The following is a 6,005-nucleotide window of genomic DNA, read 5'->3' on the forward strand; positions in this document are numbered from 1 at the left end:
CTAGAGCAGGGGTGTTTGACGCCCAGCCGCTGGCCAGATCTGGGTTGTGGGGTCATGTCCTCCAGCTCACCAGGCTCCCCACAGGTCTGGCAATTTGGTGGTGAGAGCGCCGTGGCAACGTTCATTTGTGCTCCCCTGCTGCCAAGTTTCTGAACCCAGCAGGCCAGATGGCATGGTCCTGCATGCTAAAACAGGTGCATGGGGTTGGGGCAGCACAATGCCTCATCCAGTCATGTAGAGATGGCATGGGGCATGATCTGGGCATGCAGAGCCATGCCAAGACAACATGAGGCCCAATCCAGGTTTGCAGGGCCAGGCCAAAGTAGTCTGAGGCCCAAATCAGGCATTGCAGGGCCTGATCTGGGCATGCAAGGCCCAACCTCACATGCTGGCCCTGCGTGACTCTTTCAGGCTCTGGGGCCAAAGGTTTGAGCACCACTGTGCTAGAGGCTCTCCTGACCTAAGGAAGTAACATGGACATATCAAGAGTGGCCCATCTTCTTCTTCAGCAATCCCTCGCAGTCAAGGGTGATCATCTTCCATGATTGTCTTATCTGTGCATCTGAAGATGGCTGAGGAGGCCTATCCAGGATCAACAGATTCTAGTGCAGCTTGGACACGTGTTTCCGTGTGGGGTGCGTGGTGCTGGAATATTGATTTTGTCCATGACACTGTTTCTGCTGCTCCCACTTTTCCATCTCCTGTTGTTATCATGAGGGCTCAAAGTAGTGAGATCCCTGCAGCACTCTTCCTCCATTTGGGGTGGTCCTAGGTGATGGCCTCCCATGAATTGACATTGATGCTGCATTTTTTTAAGTAGGTCTTGAGGACATCCCTGAAGTGCTTTCTCTGCCCTCTTCTTGAGCATATGTCTTGGCTAATCTGGGAGATTAATTTGGGAGTCTGGAGTCAGACATCTGGATGACATGGCCAGCACAGTGAAGTTGATGTTAAATGATCATCACCTCAATACTTGTGGTGTTTGCTAGTAGGAGGATGCTAATACCTGTCTTCCCACTGGATTTGGAGGGTCTTCCACAGGCAGCATTGATAGTACTTTTCCAGCAACTAGTATAACAGGGACATATCAAGAGTCACCCATATGTAGCAAATTCATAGATTCATAGATGCTAGGGTCAGAAGGGACCTCAACAGATCACTGAGTCCGACCCACTGCCTAGGCAGGAAAGAGTGCTGGGTCAGATGACCCCAGTCAGATACCTATCCAACCTTTTCTTAAAACCCCACAGGAGGGGAAAGCACCCCTTGGAAGCCCATCCCAAATTTTGGCCACCCTTACTGTGAAGAAGCTCTTTCTGATATCTAGTCAAAATCTGCTCTCTGTCAGTTTGTGACTGTAACGGGGCTCGGGCAGAACCCCTGTTACTAAAGGGAAAGCCCAGGCATGGGTCAAGAGGGAAGCTGGAACACAGCGGAGGGGATTGGCACACTGGGAACAGATGAGGGGATAATAGCCATTGCCAGACATAAAAGGTGGAGCTAGGTATTGTACAGTTGCTCTCGGGGCACAGGAGAGGAGGACAGCGATTACAGTGGAATGGTGGAACGGAAAGAGCCCAGCAGACATCATGAACAGGAACGCGAGAAACAGACCCCAGGCCAGTGAGACAGGGGAAGGCACTTACCTAATGGTCAGGGGCTGGAGGACAGCTGACGAGACCTCAGGGAGGCAGGGCATGCTGCCCCTTGGAAGACTATCCCCTGGGACGTTCAGATTGCAAACGAGGTGGCTGGACGACAGCTGTGGCCAGGGAAGGACCGACAAAGAAGCTCCACTTGGAGAGTGGTGGCCAGCAGCTGACAGGCAAGATCCCGGGAGAAGGGCGGGATTCCAGAGTCCAACCTGGTGAGCAGACTCCAGAGACACCCGGCTCAGCCAGAGCAGTGGAGAGACCTCCATGACCCGCACAGAACAGCAGGGAAGCTGCAATCAACTAAGTGGTGATCCGGCAGCCCCAGCCTTAATGAGGCACTTAGCGCAGCTTTTCACATTGTAACTTCTTCAATAAAAAACAGGCGCTTGGTGAAACAATCCACTGGGTGGTCTGGTGCTTCCACCCCTCATCTCAGAGATTAACATTGTTGAAGTAGATCAATCCAGGCCTCTAACACAACTAAGAAAAGAGAATGAATAAAAAAAATGGTCTCGCTTTGTATTTCAAAATGTTTTAAAATAAGAAAAACTCTTCTGCTTATTATGACTCCATGCGCAGTTCTTTTGGAAAAAATGTTCTTCCTTTCCTAAAAACAAAAAGGTGATAACAGTTCTCAAAACAAAACGTGTTGCTGAGCAAGCAACTGTTAAACTGCCAGACAACCTTCATCATTTCTGACTGTAATACACAGGAATAGGAAAAGGTTTGTCAACTGGGACAGGATAAGATTGAGGGATATTTTAAGCTTCCAGAAGACTCTCTCTCCTCTCTCTATTGATATATAGATAGATATATATGGAACAGGTTACCCAGAGAGGTTGTGGAATCTCCATTCTTGGAGGTTTTTAAGACCCATTTAAACAAAACCTTGGCTGGGATGATATAGTTGTGGATGCTTTGAGCAGGGGTTGGACTAGATTGGGGTGGGCAAAATATGACCTGTGGGCCAAATCTGGCCCACCAGGTCATTCTGTCCAGCTCACAGGGCCCCTAAAAATTGTAGTAAATTAATATTTATTTGCTCCTGGCTGTCTGTCAAAGATGACAGGAGCCAGGGGCAGTAGGACCCAAAGGGAGCAGGCAAGACCAAGTAGCCTAGCCTCACTCCACCCCACCAGCCATTTCCCTGCTTCCCTGCCCCTGCCCTGCCCCAGAACCATGTGGCCCCAGGCTGCATCGCTGACTGGGGAGCATGGGGCACATCAGTCGGAGGGATGTGTCTGTAGGCAGGGGAAGAGGGTGTGTGTGTGTGTGTGTGTGTGTGTGTGTGTGTGTGTGTGTGTGTGTGTGTGTGTGTGTGTGTGTGTAGGCGGGGCAGAGGGGGGGTGTGGGTGTGTAAGCAAGGACACAGTTTGTGTGTGTCCATAGAGTGAGTCCCACACACACCTCACCATACATATGCACCTACACCCCCCTCACACTGCCATACACGCAGACTCCCACACACAGACCCCCACACCCCAGCCATCCCAACACACAGCTCCCTACAAACCCCATACCCACCCACACACACACACACCCAGATGCTCCCTCACCCCACACCCAGACCCCACACCTATCCATCCCCCACAGACACACTCACACCCTCCCCCACACACCCACAGCCCCCTACAAACCTATACCCAACCCCCCACAACGTAAAACAGTAAGACTTCATTTTAAGCTATTGTGCAAACACCCCTATGCACACTACACAAACACGTAAATCAGGACAAAAATATTTTAAAATCAAATTAATGAATGTTGTAGGTGTTTTCTTTTAGACTATAATTTGGTATTTTTCTGGTTCTGAGATGGCAAAACCCCTTGCTGAGAGGAGTACTTCCAGAGGCAAGGGGAGGGACTTCTGGTGGCAAAGGTCAGGGGTTAGGGGGAGGGACTTCTGGTCACAAGATGGAGGCCAGGAGTGGGGCACCTGTCAAGGGGGGGTAGGCTACCCATGGGGCCCTCAACAGCTTGCCCAAACTCAGTAAGTGGCCCTCTGTTTGAAATAGTTGCCTGCCCCTGGACTAGATGGCTTCCTGAGATCCCTCCCAACCCTAATTTTCTATGATTCAATGACAGACCAGCCATAGTGAATTCAGTAACAGGTGGACCCAGGCACAATGTAACAGGATTCTGTGAACTTGTTGCAACAAGGAAAGAAATAATGTACTCAGTGAATCCCCTGGGGATGAAGAAAATATTACGCAATTATCCAATGTAAGCTCACACACCATGTGTTCAACTGTTTGCATTTTTATTATGCGGGGATTCAGAGCAATTACCTTGTTGACAACTCAAGGAAATTCAGTCAATGGCAAGCTACCAGCAACTTCTTAAAAACTATTATCAGGGGTTTTTGCAGTGTCAGCTTCATAGCTGCAGCCTTGAAATTGATGGCTGCTAGTCATGTCCACCTGTTACTATTCTGGAATTATTAGATTTGTATCCCCCGAGAGAGGCTCAGGGAAGCTTACAAATCGACTTAGAAAAGCAAGTCAAGTGATAAAATATAATTCCCACGCCTAAACAACATCCCAGTTTGGCCTTGCTTGCTAAACATGTGCCTAAATGGAAAGGTTGTACAGCGCTTCTAGAAAATGTCCAGGCCCAGGTTCTGGCAGGCCTCAAGGAGGAGGGAGTTCCAGAACTGAGGAGCAGCTCCTGATAATGACTTCCAACATTTTCACCAAGCAAACTTGGTGCACTGATGGTTGATGGTAGTTGCAGAAGGTTGCTCTCCGCTGGCCTTCGCCTTTGCAATGGGGCATAGGGAGGGGAGGAATGTGGGGGAGGTAGGAGGATCTGGGGGCAGAGGGTGAGTCTTAATTGCCCTGGCTCCCTGCACTCTGGTAGCAGCTTCTACTGCTGCAGTTGCTGCTGTAGCAGTGTAGGCTTGAGCTGCTACCGCTGGGAAACAGGCTCACTACGCTGCAGCAGCCCCACCATGAAGGCTCCCTGGAAGCTACCCCTTGTGACTTGCTTGTTCCCCCAGATATGGTATTGAGACTGTGTCTGCACAGCTCCTATGGCAAAGACTCCCAGGGTGGTGCAGCGGCTGGTGGGGAGGGGGCAGTTATACCACTGGCAGACAGTCCTGCTAGAGATGCTTTTGGCTGTTGACCTTGATGTACCTTCAGGCTGTGGGATTTGGCGCGAGAACCCTTGTTGTGACCATCTCCCTGGCTAATAACCAGGAGAAGTGAAGACCTTGGACTAAAGATGTCTCTGATTCAAACTCCAAGCACATACATTAGCAAAAATCTCAGAAAGCATTGGCAGACCAAGCCACAAGAAATGGTGGCGCACCTGCTAACTAATGCCTAAACGCAAGGCACCACATAGTAGGGCTGTGTAAAGCTTCGGTCCCTGATTCGATTCAGTGGAGATTTGGCCCAATTTGGTGGCCAAATCTCCAAATCCAAATTGAAGCAGAGGACCCTTTAATCTCTCTGAATCAAATCAGAACACGCCAAATCAATTCAGAGAGATTTGGAAAGATTCAGAGATTCAGACAGCTTTAAATGTTTTTTCTACATACCTCTAGGTAGCAGGGGCTCATGAATGCTGCAATGCTTGGGTGGATGGAGCATCCCACAGAAGTGGGGGGGGCTCCCTCGCAGACACGGCAGCAGACACGGAAGTAGACCAGAAGCACTTCTGGTTCCACCAGAGAGCATGCTGGGGGGGCTCCCACATGCCCTCTCAACTCAGCGACTGGTGGGCCCCCCGCGCACTCCCTGGTGGACCTGGAAGTGGACCAGATGTACTTCTGGTCCACTTCTGGGTTAACCACCAAGCACACGGAGGACCCCCCACACTCCTGTGGGACGCTCCATGCACCCCAGCATCGCAGCATTCATGAGCCAAGCCTGGTACCTCAAGGTATGTAGAAAAAACATTTAAAGTTGTGTCTGCGTCCGGATCGCTGATTCTCTGAATCAGCATCGAATCTTCAGATTTGGATTCGGCCGAATTGAATCAGGGACAGTGATCTGAATCAACTAATCGAATCACTGTCCCTAACTTGGGCCAACTCTGAATCTGAATTGAATAGGGCCCACTTTGCACACCCCTACCACATGGCAACCACATAGCTACAAATCAGGCAAGTTCTACCCCAGGTAAGATGCTGCTATCTCATCACATGTCTGCTTCAAATCCAATGTATTCTTACCCCTGTGTAAACATGTCATGGGTTTACCCTACAGTAACATAAATGGGTATATGCCTTGATTGATGCTTCTCAAAATAATGTTATTATTTTGTAGGTGTCTACAAGTACCTTGCCCTTCAAGACATCCTGGTTCAGTCAGTAGGGAGGCAGCAACTTGCTATAATCTTTGT

The sequence above is a fragment of the Crocodylus porosus genome, unplaced genomic scaffold, assembly GCF_001723895.1.
Source record: "Crocodylus porosus isolate Cpor-Errol unplaced genomic scaffold, CroPor_comp1, whole genome shotgun sequence".
Lineage (NCBI taxonomy): Eukaryota > Metazoa > Chordata > Crocodylia > Crocodylidae > Crocodylus > Crocodylus porosus.